At 43.3% G+C, this 16,718-nt stretch overlaps 1 long non-coding RNA gene across 1 annotated transcript; it reads right to left on the bottom strand.

The window, feature by feature from the left end:
* Positions 1–1,985: 1,985 nt before the first annotated feature.
* On the bottom strand, positions 1,986–16,352 carry LOC118238905. Its single transcript, XR_004770316.1, has 3 exons — positions 7,415–16,352; positions 6,636–6,805; positions 1,986–6,403 (listed from the first exon to the last, which is right to left on the bottom strand). It is a non-coding gene; the product is annotated as an uncharacterized LOC118238905 (long non-coding RNA).
* Positions 16,353–16,718: the final 366 nt, after the last annotated feature.

Genomic DNA, 16,718 nt, shown 5'->3' with positions numbered 1-16,718 from the left:
GGGGATTCAAACTCAGATCTTCACTCCTATTCACTAAGCAATCTTTTTGTTGTATTTTACATGGGCTACTCCACCTCAACATCTGGTGGAGAGAAATGGGAAGTGAGATGTTCCGGAGCCCCAACCTGTGATTTATAAGTAATGACCTTTAAGGACAAAGGGGTCAAAATGCCTGTCATAGGTGTTGACTTGGAAGAAGTGCTGAGTAGGAAGAAAACCAAATTCTCAGGAAAGGCAAAGGAGAGCTCACAGGTACATTTTAAGAAGAGTCTCTGCATCCTATCCTACCCTACACCACTTCCAGTCACACTCTCCTGAGGAACTTCCTGAAGCGTCCTCATATGCCAGCAGGATACTAGCAATAATAGCATGACCAACCTATGCAGAGAGGATCCACAGCAGCCTGACCGATCTTCTCATGAGCTCATAGTAATGCTAGAGAAAATTCATACTGTATTGGGTATCACTGATAGAAGTAACTTCAACAGATCTTCAGTGGCCTTGTAGTTGGGCTATGAGGCCTGTGGTGTGGCAAGTAACCAGAGGGAATGGAGTGTGATACAAACTATGCATTTGGCTTGAAAAACCCAAGATGCTCTCTATATTAATTGCACTATTAATCAAAATCCCCAAAGGCTCATGATGGACTGAAGACCTACTATGTGGCCAAGCTTTGTCTGAGCCCCAATAGTCAATACCTCTCTATACAGATTCTTTTTCAACAAAGCTCTCTGAGAACTTGAGAACAGGTTCTCTTTTCTGTGTTCCGTGAAGCCCCATCAACCCTTTAGCTTGTCATTCTCCACTCACATTTTAAACTAGGGCTATTAATTTTAAAGACGGGAAAAGCTGTCACTGGCCTCAAAGAATACAATCTCATATTTAGCTGCTCTCTTTTCCCTTGCTATAAGACACTGTCTGCCTCTTGTGGTTCTTTAAAAAGAAAATGGCCCCCAAAGAGAGTGGCACTATTAGGAGTTGTGGCTTTGTTGAAGGGAGTGTCACTGTGGGGGCAGGCTTTGAGGTCTCTTCTGCTCAAGCTTCCCTCAGTGTGACAGTCAGTCGACTTCCTGTTGCCTATCTCTCAAGATGCAAAAACTCTCAGCTCCAGCACCACACCTGTCTGCTTTGTTGCCATGATGATAATGAACTGAACCTCTAAAACTGTAAGTGAGGCCCCTCAATTAACTGTTTTCATTTATAAGAGTTGCCGTGGTCATGGTGTCTCTTCACAGCAACGAAAACACTAACCAAGACACCTCTTCATGACATTTTTCTTCATTTTGCTTTTCAGTAAGGCGAAGAAAATGATATTTTCATCCTATTTAAAGAAAGATAGAAATGCACTTAATGGTATATGGACTGAAAAAAAAAAAGAACTAAACCAGACCAATACTCATTTTAAGCATTTTCACAGATTAAATATGAGATGAATGTTCTCGGGCATTTTAGAAGGGAAAGTGGCTCTAAGAAAAGGTTGCTTTGGGCTACAGAGATGTCTACCTACAAAGCCAGGTACAGATGAGACCCTTGGGGAAAGTTGCTGAATAAGGACATTGCTCGTTTTGAATACTGACCAAGTATTCCACACATAGTCAGATACTCTAGCACTACTGTGCCCTTTGCTTTTCTCCTTTGAAATGAGATGCAGCATCTTTGTAAGGCTTCCAGGGAACTGGGGGGCTCATCAATTTCAACCTAAAGCTATTAAAATGTTACTTTGTTAACAATAATTAAGGTGTTCAGCCAGGGCTCCCTATAGATCACAGTTGGAGTCAGGGTCGTATTTTTCTCCTATAGCACCTCAGGTGTCTTAAATTAACCGACAGTCAGGGAAGGGGGCAAAATGGATCTGGGAAAGGAAGGAGAAAGGGAAAGGAGTTACTAGCTTTCAGGGCATCTTTTCTCTTTTTGTCCTTAAATTTTTTTTTTTTTTTTTTTTTTTTTGTGTGTGTGTGTGTGTGTGTGTGTGTGTGTGTGTTCATTTGTATTCATGAGGGTGTGTGCACATGTATACATGTAAGAGTGGAAAAGTTTACATTGGGTGTCTTCCTTAATTGTTCTTTACCATATTTTTTGAGACAGAGTCTCATTAACTCGGGGCTCAACAACTTGGCTAGAATGACTGTCCAGTAAGCCTCAGACATCTTCCTGACTCTGCCTCCCCAGTACTGGGGTTAGAGGTGCCTGCTGCTGTCCCTGCCTTTGTATGTGGGTGCTGACAGGGTGATCACACACTGATTTAGACATCTCTCCAGCCACAAGCATCTTTTACCTACACCCATTTTCTCTTCTAATGTATCCTAGAACACTCATCTTGCATTTAATCTGCAAAAATGCTTAAAATGAGTATTGGTCTGATTTAATTTTTTTCAGTATGAGTTTGTAAGTCATCAGAGACACTAAAATTTTCTTTCAACTTTGGCTGATAAAATATGTAATAGTAATGCTATAGGCTATGTGTATCATACCACACTCTGAGGAGCACCTCGTCATCTAGGTTGTGTTTCTGGAATCTCATTCTTAGTTCCCTTCTTCACTCTAGCTCCCAACACTGCTTGTGTCTTCAGATTCACAGAAGAACCCCATTGTCTACCCTGCTGGCTTCTAGAATGACAACAAAGACATTGCCACTTATAAATTAGCCCAAGTATGGAATTCTGAGGACACCTGATATTTTAAGGCAATGCTTGTGGACTTTAAAATTCAGGTACATAAAAAGCATGAGAAGAGAACAGAAAATATAGTCTTTGGTCTATGTGAGGCTGCTTAATAGGCTAAAGTATTTTTGCCTTCTCTAATTCTCCTTGGGTGCATAAGGGTTGCAAGGTCTATACTGCACTGTGCATGGAAATGGTTTTGGATAATGGAAAAGATACAGGAGTCTGCTTTACCAAACCATACGCTAGCATCTGATGCAATAGAATACATAGGCTAGCCCCTGATGCAATAGAATACATAGGCTAGGTGCAGTAGAATACATAAAACTTTAGACTTTAGAAAGCCAGCTCTCAGTAACAACATGAGCCTGACTTCAACACCCAGGCAGCTCTTTTCCTTCAACTAGTAAGTGAAGACACCCACCTCAAATTTGCTGTGAGACTTAAATGTGATGATGTGTGAGAAGGAAGCCCCGGTGCACTGTATTAAATATTTGGTTAAGTCTCTGGTTGGCTGAATGCTTGGTCTCAAGTCTACAGATTTCTCTTCTTTCCTGATCCTTGTCATATGACTTGCTTTGGCAATGGAATCTGGGTGGAATGTCTATCACTTGCTGGTTCCTCTCCTAATCCCGCAAAGGTATCATGTGTGTCTGTCCTCCCTCTCTACTCCTGTCTAGAGATGATTCCTGGCTAGCTGATGCATACACAGAGGATGAGATCTGAGAATGAGTTGCCTTCAACTTCAGCATCATTAAAACACACATTTCCAAGACTATCCCCAGAAATCCCATTCACTAAGACATTGTATTTTAGTGAGTTCCCTGGGGCTGTTGATGATGTCAGTCCATCTGTTCTCCTTTTTCTTCTTGCTTTCCTCCTTCCTCTGTTCCCCTTTCTTTTTCCTTCCCCCCATCCCTTTCAGTGGCTGCATCATCCTTACATCAAGGTTCTAAAATAGACAAATGTGAAGTTTGTCCCTTCAGTGAACAACATGACTGAATTGAACATGAATTTTTAGAGCATGCTTCTGAGTATCATTTAAAAGAGTTTCTAGAAATGTGAATGCTGAGAGGAGACAGAGAAGAGAGCAGAGAGGGGTCCAGGGAACCACTGCCTCGAACTGTCCACTGGAGCCCAGCTGTTTCAGCCAACTCACACAGAGCCCTGGGATGTGATGCTTATTTATAAAGTAAATGCTTATTTGTAGACACCACTGACAATGTGTGCTCATTACATAGCAGTAGCTGACCAGTGCAAGCAAATGCTTAGCCAAATTATACATTATGGAATATATGATTGCTTTTCCAACAACCAGACTTTTGGGGGCATGCCAAGAGGCAAGCTCTAAGTTCCGAAGAGATGATAGGTGGGTTCTGAAAGTCTTTAAAATTCCATGGAACAGTAATTTTTCTTCAGAACAATTCCCTGCCACTTATATGTTATCATTTTTCTTTCCTTCATTTTTTCATTACTCTTTTCCTGCTTTAACTCAAAATCTTCTAAGAAACTTGTTAAAAGTTCTTTAGAAGCAAATCTGAAAGTGAATTCTAAGTCATGCTATGCTAGTGACTGCTTGCTTTGCCCTGGAATGCTTTAGGGCACATGTAACAAGATAAATAAAAGACCCAGAGACTGATGTTGGGGCTCAAACTTCAAGCTGAACATCAGAAAAGCAAAGCAGCTGGCCACTAGCTTCTTACCTCTATCTCAGGACGAATGGGCTGATCCTGTCTCCACAAGCTCTCACCAAGCCTCAGACTGTAACCTCTCCTCAGTGTGGCTGGAGAATGAATGCCTCCTGCTCAATACCGAAGCCGCCGCTGCTTCTGTCTTTTATACTCCTCTAGTGATGGGATTAAAGGTGTGTGATCTGTTACTCTGGTTTCTGCCTGACCTCTATAGCTTGTGGCTGACTTTGCTTTCTGAATCCTCAGGCAAATTTATTAAATCATAAATAATAGATCAGGACAGGCACACCCCATTCTACAATACAAATATGATGAGACAGAAATGGGAGGGAGGTGACAGGAAGGAGTGATGGACTTACAGAGTCCCGGAGTCTATAGACCCTTAGTTCTGGAGATCCAACAAGAGGGTAGAACCTCTCCTACCTTAGGCCCCACACTGAAGAATTCCTTACCCCAGCTGACAACTTCCTCCCTCAGGCTGAAGGCCTCAAGGATAGAGATCTTTGCCTTGTTCTCAAACACTTACATCATGCCTGGAACATAGTAGACATTCAACGCATATTTGTTGAATGAAAAAATAAGCTGAATCCCCAAGAACTTCAAGTCATTTCTTAAAATAGTAGTTTGCTGGGCATACAAACCATCCCTGACTTCACCCTCACCTTGCCTCTCTGACATGAACATGGCCACACAGCAGCTCCGAGCTGCCTGTTTCCCCCAAGATAGCACTAACAGTTGAGAGCAGTAGACACATGCTCTACTTAGACCCGGCTGTTTCTTTGTTCTGAGAATCCTTTATTAATTCTCATTTCTCACGTGGCTTTACTCCCTTTAAGTCTTCATCATTCCCTTACTCCTTACCATGAAAACATTTCCAGTACTTCTGGGAGGTGGATGGGGGAGGGGTGTGCTGGTTTATTTTTTAACACTTCAAATTTTATCTTTAATTGACAAGAATAACTGTGCTTGTTTCTGGGGTACAAGGTGCCTCTTGGACCTATGCATGCATTATAGACTTTGCTGGGTATAATATATTGAATTTGCATATTACTGTGACATTGATATGCAATATTATAGAATCATGGTATGCCTGTATACAGAAAGTGAATAATTTACCCATACCACAGGAGTATCTGGAGGTGGAGCAGAGACTTGAACTTGCTGACAGCAGATTTTTCCCTACTACTCCAAAATGCCTGAAAAGCATTTAGTCCTTTTCTGGGCCAATGTTAAGCCGGTGACTCCGATAAATTCTATTTAGATCTCTGGGACTATAAAGTGAACGGTTAACTGCTATGCTAATGCTACAAGCCAGGTAATAAAGATGGCTGACACATCTAGAACACTCTATAGCCCGGGAAACACCCTCAGACACAGTCCCCTTTGATATCGAAGGCCTTGCCCTGGCTGAAGTGATGGCTTTTTTTGCAGGTGCCCTCTCCCTCTGGAATGGGGAGATCACCAACGTCACGGTGATAGATAACGCTATATTGGCTCTGCTGCTCTTCAAACCCCAGTGAGGGCTCAGCCCGAACTGGACCACAGCTTTGAAAGAGCAAAGATTATTCTTGGGGTCTCAGACTGGAGCCTGGAAGTGAGATAATTGAAAACGGAGCAAGAGCAGCGAACAAGAGGCAGAGAGAGGAGGAAGTCTCGACATCACTGAGGCAAACGCTGACAGGAGTGTGCACAGTAAAATATTTTACTACGAAGCAGAATTACTCCAAAGACTGATGGACTCGCTCGTGAGACCCACTCACATTTATGAAGGTCATAAGTTACCGACGCCTGCCTCACTCACAGGAGCACAGCCATCACCTTTTATGGGTGAAACTTCCTGCAATATATTAAACTCTCCAGAAAACAGACAAGGGGTTTATGGCAAACGATAACTTTAATGCCTAGAAACCATTTGGTGATTTTGGGAGGATTATTAGTAACAAGGGCAAGATGCTGAGCTGTTTCCAGGCCCGGGCCCTCTCTCTCCTGCCTGCTCGCAACAGTCTTCATTTTCCTTCATGTTTCAGCCAGAAATGTGGACCGCGAGGCCATCTGTGGTAGAGTAGAGGGTGGGGAAGGTGTCTAAGCAGGACAGAGCCTTATTGGGTGAAAAGTATTCACAGCTCTTGGGTTATGGGCTCATGAAAAGAGGAAAGAGGAACCTTGTGGAAATCCTTCGGCTGTGACCAAGACTGTGATTGGAAACCCTGTGAATATTCTTATTCATTTGAATGAAGTAAACTGATGGGCAAGATGGGGTGTCATCTTAATAAAGACATTCTACCTCAGGATTCAGAGAGGGCCTTGTCCATCGAAGTCTGACTATTCTCAAGTTCTCCTCGGAGCCTGATAGTGGCCACTGATAGTGGACAGACGCGTTGATGGGAGCTCTGTGGAAGACCTAGTCATAAAAGAGGCCTCAGCGAAGTGCAGTAGGAGAAACAGCCATGTTTTCTGCAGTGAGAAAAGCCCCCGAAAATGCCCCTATGAAACCTCAAGCTGGGACTGCGCATGCCTCTGTGTCTCTGGGAGTCGCTTTCTTTATCCATAATGGAGGCAGACACAGTTCTCCCATGGAGTTCTTTGAGTAGCACTTCTTACCTGCATCCTGCCCCCCACTCTAGCATCTCCCAGACCCAGCCCTCCAGATGGCATGCATTCAGTTTCGCCCACTCCCTGATTCTAAAAGCTTTTCAGCTCATCTAAGCAACTGAGCACCAAGCCTCTGAATCACCCCGCAGAGAATCTGTAAGAAACAAATGAGAGATCCCCAGAAGGGGAGAGTTCAGAAGCCTGGCCTCCAGTCCTCCTTGGTGCATAGCCAACAGGCTGAGCATGCCGGTCAGACTCCCATTTCGACTCTGAACACTGAGCAGGTACACACAATAGTTGCTTGCACATTTGAGCCCTGTGTGTCAGCCATGGCTTACATTCTTTATGAATTCAGACCTGTTAAACTTTTTCATCTCTTAAAGTAGGTATTCTTATGATCCCTGTCTTAAAAATAAGAAACAGTGTCTCAGAATTACGGGTGACCTCAGAATTATGGGTCACTTTCCTTACCATGAGGCAGTGTGAGGATGATTGGCTCCAGAATCCAGCTTGATCCAGGTATGAGTGGAAATCCTGCTACAGTCCCATAGCTCAGAAACTCCCATGTGCCTATCAGGAAGTTTGTAAAATAGTCATATTCTTCATCCTCTGGGAATCCTGATTTAGTAGTCATGTCAGAGAGGGTTTCCAGGACTCTGTATTTGCATCAAATGTCAGAAGAAGCTAAAGAAAATGGGAGAGCCAGCAAGTGCTTAGAAACTATGCTAGAGTGTCCCCATTTGTTCATCGAGCCTCTGGGATAGATTTAGGGCTGAACTGTATGGGTGGGTCCCTGAGAGTCATCATGTCACTGGGGAAAAAGCAGAGGGAGCATATGGAAATGCAGGTGGCCTAGGACAGGCTCACCTTCCCATCAGGCTGTTGACTCTTCAAGAGGCAGCTGCTGCCCCACCTCAGTACATTGGGATGAGGATCCATCAGTGGTTCCTTGGAATTATCACCTGGCTGCTGTTTCTCAGCTCCCAGCTTTTGGAGGTCAGTGCTGTCCTGGGTCTTAGTACGGCTCCTGTGTCGTGATTGCTTGCCCTCTTTAGACAGTGGAGGATGAACTGAAGCTAGTCTCGACTCCTCCTTCCTGTGGATGAGTGCTACAGAAAGAAGCAAGGCTATTTGCACACTGAGGGGCATCCCTTCTCTAGAAGCAAAGAACGGTGGGAAACTCTGCCTGAGGATGGAACCAGGTAGCATGATGACATGTCTGTTTCTCTTAATTATAAAGGAGGGCTTGTCCTTCCAGTTGTTATGGAAACATTCATCTTCTGCCTTCCCCAATAGAACATGGAGAAAATTCACATGGGATACACACACCCCACCAGATCTCTTCTCCCATATCATCTATGAATCTCAACTCACTATAGCCTATCACTACTGTGTCAACAGTTGACTAGGGCTACCCTTGGGCTGGCAATGACGATGTCTTTATCTTCCAAGTTTCATGGATGTAACCTTTTCAGTGACTCAGACTTTAAGTTCAGCCAACTCTCTTCTTTTTTAATTATTTTTATCAATTATTTGAGACTTTTGTATAAGAATGTGTTTGGATAATATTTACTTCCTTCCATCCTTCCCTTTAACCCCCTAGATCTACTTTGCCTCCCTATTCCTTCCAACATCATGTGCTCTTTTGCTTAATACACTGTCATCTCCAATTTGTACTCTACTTAGACTTCTGGGTGTGGAGACATGCACTGGAATATGATTGACCTACCAGGGACCACACCCTTAAAGAGAACACATTCTCCCTCTCCCAGAAGTCTTCAGCTGCCCATAGCTCTTCAGTTAATGGCAGGAGCTTGTAAACACATTCCTACTCCATGCTAGAATGCTGGCAGCCTAGGTCTTGTGCAGGTACCCACAGATGCTGTGAGTTCATGAATGCAGTGGTCCTGTCATGTCTCTTCCTGACCTCTGGCTCTCACATTCTGTCTGTCTCTTCTTCCAAGATGATCCTTGAGCCTTTGGGAGGGGAATATGTATGTGTCCTATTTGTGTCTGAGTGCTCCAGTGACACTTCTTCTTTTCACTTTGATCAGTTGTGGAAACTCTCTTCTTCTATAATGACTCTATCTTCCAAAGATTTTCTTGAGGAGGAATTTCTAGGGCTGTAAGAAAAGCTTGAAGGCCACATGGACCCTTCCTAATACCCTGTGGCATAATTAATCCAACATAGCATTGTTCCTCCCAGTTTTCTGTCACCATAAATGTTTGCTTGGTGCCAAAAATATCTAATGAGATGGAACTGTCCAATGGACACTTGATGCTTAAAAAGCGCATGTGTAGTGAAAACAGTATGCCAGAAAATGTCCCAGTTTCTATTGCTGTAAAGAGCATGACCACAACAACTCTTATAGGACAAAAACATTTAATTGGAGTGGCTTACATTTCCAAAGGTTTAGTCCATTATCAACATAGCAGGAAGCAAGGCAGCATGTAGATAGACATGGTGCTAGAGAAGGAGCTGAGAGTTCTTAAATCTTGACTCAGAAGCAACAGGAAATGGTTAGAGACACTGGATGTGGCTTGAGCATTTATAAGACTTCAAAGCCCACCTCCACAGTGACATACTTTCTGCAATAAGACCACACATACTCCAACAAGGCAACACCTCCTAAAAGTACCACTCCATCTGGGGGCTGTTTTCTTCTACAGTAAAGAAATATGTTACAATTATCAGTATGATTACTAGAGACATTCCCATTGTTAATATCGGTCCAGTGAACACATATTTTATTGGAATTTTAAAAAAAGTTCATATATCCAAATTTCCAGCAAATTCTTATTTCTTTGTCTCAATATCACTAATAATTGTCAAATGATTTGCCAAATAGATATATTGAATTTTCTTGAACTATCCTTCTGTCTTTGTTTTTGAAGTACAAGAATTATTCACAGCAAATCTCTACTAATTCCAGGGATTGTTCTCGAAAAATACTTGTTATTTGTTAATTCTCTATTGTAAACTTTTCCGACACTAGGCATACTTAATTTGTTAAGATTCAGTTTCCATGTTAAACATTACTTCCCTTCCGTAAGACAGACACTCTTTGCTGTAATCTGAAATTATATTTACTGGTTTGGCTGTCATATTTGATATGTTTCTTAATGATCATGGTTCTATTGTTCTACCTAAAAATGAAATCAAAGTATTTTCATCTAGGAGTAAGAAAACAATGTGTGTCCCTGAGTGGGGTGGGAAGCAGATGCTTGTTTTTTTTTTTTTTTTAAATCAGCCATTTTAATGGTCAGTTATCATAATGTATGTGTTTGTCCTTTATTTATTTAAATTTTCATCCCCTTGTTTATTTGTAAAAATGAAAATGGTTTTATTGCCAAAAAAAGGTATTTTCATCTACTCTGGCATTGGACTCCTGTAAGGAGGCATTCTCTTACCATCTCCACAACTAATTTGGGCAGTGACTCCTTTCTGCTGAGGGGGCATTGATCCCTGAAGAATTATTCTTCATTTTTGGAAAAATGCAAGAGAAATCTGTGAGTGCCGAATGCCTGGATAGTGCCAAGTTCCACATGGAATGAGCCCAAGTGCCTCTCTCTTATTCTCAGAGTGTCTTACACAGGTGAAAGTGCTCCTTAAAATTGTCCCCATCTTCCCAAGAATGTATTTTGATTCATGAAAATCATTTCATCTCATTCAAACTCTTGTTAGCTCCTATCATAAGCACAGGCTAAAATAATCTGTGGAATTTTTTTATTGTTTAAATATGCTTGAGCAGTCTCTTTCAGGAAATGCATTCTAGCATCTGAGCCTGAATTTCTGCTACACAACTAGAGTTTTCAGCCTGCCTTATCCTTTCTTCATCTGGGTGGAGATAACTTGTATGGGCCGATCCACTGTTGTGTGATATGAGTATATTCTTATAAGTCAAAGTAGCTACCAGTTACCTACTACACAGTCAATAGTATCCAGACTCCATATGCTACAAACTGAGTCTTATCTCACCCAAAAGATTACAGTGAAGACCTAGCACCCAGTGTGACTGTGTTTGGAGACACAGACCATAAAGAGGCAATAATGTTAATTGTGTTTGCAAGGACAAGGCTTTGTTCTGATGATTCTCCTTCTGAAAAGGCAAATTAGAATTCTCCTTCCCTCTCTTTATCTCTCTCCTTTCCCCTCCCCTATCGTTCTTTCTTTGTTCTCCTAATGTCTCTTCCTTGTTTTTCCTCCCATCATGGGGACACAGTAAGAAGGCAGCAATCTAGAAGCTAGGATGAGAGCCCTAACGGAAAGCTGGGCTGTCAGATCTTGGTCTGGATTTTCAGCCTCTAGTACTGTGAGAAATAACTTCCCGCTGCCTCCCATCTAGCCTGTGATCTCTTGTTATGGCAGACTGAGCCAACCAACACACCATGAATTAGGCATGAGCATCTGATCACACTGCAGCGCTTCGTCCAGAGCTGAGTGCCTAACTGTTGGCCAGCCTTGGACAAATGACTATTTTCTTACAGTCCAGGTCACTTCATCTGTAAAACAAGGCTTTTATGTTTTTTTATGCCTGCTTCACAGGATTGTTCTTTATATTAAAAGAGTAAGGTGTGAAGTCAGTTGTTTCCTAAGTTAGCCACCCTGTGGAATCATCTAGAACTCTTCTAAAACTGCCCATGTCTACGTCCTAGCTCCATACACTGTAAAGAGTCTTTTAAATTTGCTTACAGCTTCACAGGTAACCTAGAGGTACAACAAGATTTGGAATCAAGGGCATTATTACCATAGTTGGTGCAGAGCAAACATCTGGCAGCTATTGCTTCTCTCCCCGTGCTGTCTCTTCCCCGATGAAGTGGTTGACAAGGACTCTGAATAGACAAGCATGGTGCTCTGTTGTTTATGTCTGGGTCATGCTGGTGGGAACTGATGACTTGAAAATATAAAACCTTTACTCTTTTGGTGCTGATATGCTCATGAAATTTTTTTGATATAAGCATTGTTTTTGAATTCGTTCCTCCATGTTCAGACTGCCCAGTTCCCAAGAATCTTTAGTCTTTGGCACGGCCTTGAATCACTATGCAAACTTGCCATCGATCTTGCTTCTCTTCTTCCCTCCCCATCCTCCAGTAAACACAACTCTGACTAGGGCCGATTCCAGCTCCCAAATCCCTCAGAACCACAAGAGCTGCTGTCAGGAGGAAGTGGCTGAACTTACCAGCAGGTCTGTTTCTTAATAGAGAGACTGTGCCTGTCTTCTGTCCCTTGGTGAAATTACCTCTCAGCTGGGTACTCCCAAGGGACACTATGACTCCCCAGTTCCATAAAATCTAAACTTGGGATTATTCACTTGCCTAAATTCTCAGTCCTTGGAGCCTTATCTTCAGCCTTGACAACTAATTAATAACTTCCATTTTTTTGCTAAGGAGTTGTAAAAAGATAAATGCTGGTCTTTCAACCCTTAGTTCTCATGATCATCAGTTATAACATCTCCCAATTTAGGACAAGTCCTCTGCCCTGCATGTTATCCTTCTTGACACCAAAGCATTTCCTACCAAATCTGTTTGCTGTTGACTTAATTTGGATTCTGGGTGTGGATGTGTATTTCTCAATCTCAACCCTAAGGGTCATGGATGATGTTATCCTACCTCTAAGTGCATCTAAGATCTGGCCTTCAAGTTCTAAGACAGCCTCGGTGCTGTACTTCCCAGCAGAGCTGCACGAAAAATGCCTAAGAGAGACCTGGAATCTTTGCAAAGGCACTCACCTGTCTTTCACTCATGTGATACATTGTGGCCCTTGGAAACCTCTTTATATCATCAACCATGTACTGGTAAAATTTTTTATATTTATTTATTTTACTTTATGTGTATGAGTGCTTTGTCTGAATGTATGTCTTTTTACCACTTAAGGGCCTGGTGCCCTCAGGGGCCAGAAGATGGTGTTGGATCCCCAGAACTGGAGTTACCATTACCGATGGTTGTGAGCCACCACGTGGGTACTGGGAACAGAACCCAGTTCTTCTGCAAGAGCAATAAGTACTCATAACTGTTGAGTCACTTCTCCAGCCCTGCCAGTGACTTTGTTATCATCCTATCTTTAAAAATGTCTGACTTTATAGGTGAATACAGGTGGCTCTGTAACCTTTCTCATCCCTGCTTGACCACTGGGTTCATTTGTGCAGATTGTACAAAATACAGATTTCTAGGTCCTGTCCCAAATCATTAGATCAGAATCTTTTAATGTCTGAAGTCTGTAATTAGGGAGAAGTCAAGGCTCTGGACAGTTTTTGGAGTCAGCTAGGGCTTAGAGCCATTGTCATGGTGATTAAGAGTCTGAATTCTGGGCCCAAATGTAGAATAAATTTTTATAGATGTCATACCTCACCTAGCACCTCACATCTCAGGGGCACTCATAAATCATAATTAAAACTTGCCATTATTGAGCACCTATTATATGTAAGTGTTGCACTGGATATGAACACACAGTATTTCATGCTGTTCTCACAAAAGGCAGCTACCCACACCGTGTCCAGAGAGACTGAGCCTTCCTACAGAGCAGTGATTCTCAACCTTCCTAATGCCGCACCCCCTTTAATTTGCTACTTTACAAGTATAATTCTACCACTGTTACGAATTATAATGTAAATATCTGTCATGCAGGATGGTCTTAGGTGAAAGGGTAGTTCAGCCCCAAAAGGTGTTGAGGCCCATGGGTTGAGAACCGCTGCTATAGAGGAAAGCCTGGGGCCTGGGTTTTATTCCAAAGCTTATTTCTGTTTCACACTTCACCCTCCATACACACATATATGAAATGCAGGGACCTAAAATGTTGTAGCCCCAGAAAAGAGTAGAGTCTCTTTCATTCCCCCAATCTCAGATGAACAGCCACTGTCTCATGGACATATAAAATAAGTGCCCAGTCATGGAAAAGCACCAGTTTTAGGTAGATGCCTGCATGGCAACCAGGAAAATTCAGCTGGCCCCAGATAGATTACTTCTGATTTTTAAGCTTTAAGCTCTCATTATCTTGTGGTCATAGATGTCGTCTCAGACCAGGACTGAGCAGGAAGGGGTAGCCTGCAGCCTGTGGAGAACTGGGAGGAAGTGCTCTGTTGATGTGAGGGAGGAAGCAGTTTGGAACTGAGAGGGCAGGGGTTTGTGGGAAGACTCCAGTGGGGAACAAGCTGCTAGCTCAACCACCCAGTGCCTTTCACGGCTAGATAGTGTTTTAGGGATGTCAGAGGACAATTCTGTAGAGTCCATTCTCTCCCTCCTTTGTGGCTTTCCAGGATAGAACTCCAGTCATTAGGCTTGCTCAAAAAGTGCATCGCCTACTGAGCCCATGTCAAACACAATCATAATGGCCACAAACAGAATTTCACAACTCAACATGGGCCACACACACTGATTTGCTTAGGAAAGCTGACATTTGAATTTGGATTCCAGAAATACACATAGACTCGCAGGTAGACTAATGCAGACACCCGACATGTCTAGGAGGGCAGCAGAGGCTCCAAGCTCACTTAAAGGAGCTGTTCCAGGAGGGAAATGACACTGGGCTTGGCTGCTGTGATCAGCACTGGAGACAAAAGGCTGTCAGACATCAAAGGTCTGTGGGCAAACCATGAGCCCTCCTGGTCCCAGAAAATGAACAGTGTGCCCTGAATTCTGCACAGTCTTCACAACAATGATTTCTATGACGTGGGGGGTCATACTGTTTCCTAGTTTCCAGGTTTAGATCTCAGGGGGTGAGGGAGGTGACAAGCAATAGTTTAGTTGCCTGGTTTCTGCTTCGGGCACATTCACAGGCATATGGAGGCAATATAAACATATACATACACACAAACAAAACTATATACAAGCACGCAGAAACATATGAATGTGGACATACACAAACACACACACACACACGTGGGCATGCACAAATTCCGACAAGCATATTCAAACACACACACACACACAAACACACACACACACACACACACACACACACACACACACACACACACACTCTAAGAGAAAGCCCTCACCAGATTCCTGCCCCCTGTATGAATATGCTACCTCCCACGTCCACTTCTACCTTGTAAAGGGAGATTCAGGGTGGCTTCATTGTTGCCCAAGACTAAAACCAGTTGATGCATCATGCTTGGTGGCTTCATCGTGGCATCAAGAACCAGATGAATGGAGTTAAAAGGGTAGAGGATCTATCTTGAGGGGTAGCTGTCCTTCAAAGGTGCGGGAAGACAGGGTCCTTACAACAAAGGATATGTCTCCCTTTTAGTTCATTCCTGGTGCCACCAATGATCCAGAAATTGAGTCTTAACGCCTCATTTGTTGAGAAGGACATCTTCCCTTGAATTGGTAAATGATGCCCAGTGACACAGAGAGACCTTCACAGCGAAGGCTTCGCATCACTTTACCTGTTAAAAGCCTCTTAGTTCATTTTAATTAAAAAAATTGTGAGCAATGTTCACTTCATAGAGCCTCCTCGGGTTTAAGAGAAAGGCTTTAGAGCCTTGGCAACAGATGGGGAGGGAGCAGAGGGGGGACAAAATTAAGGGTGATGCCCAGATTTACCTAACATAGCAGAAGGTGTTTGGTGACTGGGGTAGCATTATTATGAGCAGGACGGTGGTTTTCAGAATGTTTGCTCTCTGACTGAGAGGCTCTGACCTTCCAGACAGACCCTCTGGGTCCCATGCTCCCCTGCCTCCCCAAATGTATGTCCCCCACTTTTCTCCCAGTTTCTTAGTAGCCTGATGCCTCTTTCCCTCCAGTCTACCTTCATGGTCCTGCTATGGCTCTCACTGTTGCTACTCTGACTAATACGACATGTTGTTTATGTGAAGGCAAGCTCAAGTTCTTCCAAATGCTTTCCCAGATATCATCTAATTTTTCTCTAGGCAACCTTCCTCTTAGCCCACCAGGTACATGCACAGGATTGCTTTCCCCAGGTAGTAAACTGTGAAGACCGTGGCACGACTGCTTTATTTGTGCTTTTTCTAGACACACAGTCTGCCTTCCTTATTGATGCACATTTCAGAGTCTGCATTACTTACTGGCAGAGCCTAATGCACAGTGTGATAATCAAAACAGCAAGCACAGGGTATGCTGGAAGCCTGTGATCCTGTTACTGAGGTATGAGGTCTCTGGTCCTAGATACCGCCACTTCAAGCTTTGTGACAACAGGATACACTGCTTTAGAAGGTAGTTAGATGCCTGTCTCTGAAGGGTTGCAAACAGCAAGAAGATGGCGCTTCTGGTGTTACATGAGGAATTGATGGAGAGAGTAGGATGTAAGAGTAACCTCACCCCCACTTCAAGTCAACTGAGATACTCTCACTGTATGAAGGGATTGCAGAAGGGTCTCTCCAACTGTCCTCTTCTACAAACCCTTTTCAGCCCAAATTTTTCTAGGGTTGTTCTCTCTCTCTCTCTCTCTCTCTCTCTCTCTCTCTCTCTCTCTCTCTCTCTCTCTTCCTCCTCCCCTCCCCTCCCCTCCCCTCTCCTCCCTCTCCTCCTTTCCTCTCCTCTCCTCTCCTCTCCTCTCCTCTCCTCTCCTCTCCTCTCCTCTCCTCTCATTTCTCTATCATGATTGTGTGCATATTAGTGTGTGGGGGGCATGCATGTGTCATAGCACCTGAGTAGAGGTCAGAGAAAAACCTCAGACACCAGTCCTTACCTTTCACCTCGAGCAGTCCTCTTATCAATCCTCATGTGTAGACCAGACTAGCTGGCTTGGGAACTCCCAGGGGCTCTCCTATACGGGAATTACAAATACACTCTCCCACATCTGACTTTATGTGCTTCT

The sequence above is a fragment of the Cricetulus griseus genome, chromosome 5 (assembly GCF_003668045.3).
Source record: "Cricetulus griseus strain 17A/GY chromosome 5, alternate assembly CriGri-PICRH-1.0, whole genome shotgun sequence".
In the NCBI taxonomy this organism is placed as follows: domain Eukaryota; kingdom Metazoa; phylum Chordata; class Mammalia; order Rodentia; family Cricetidae; genus Cricetulus; species Cricetulus griseus.
Note: the sequence above shows the minus strand (reverse complement) of the source record. Positions and strands in the feature narration are given on the sequence as shown.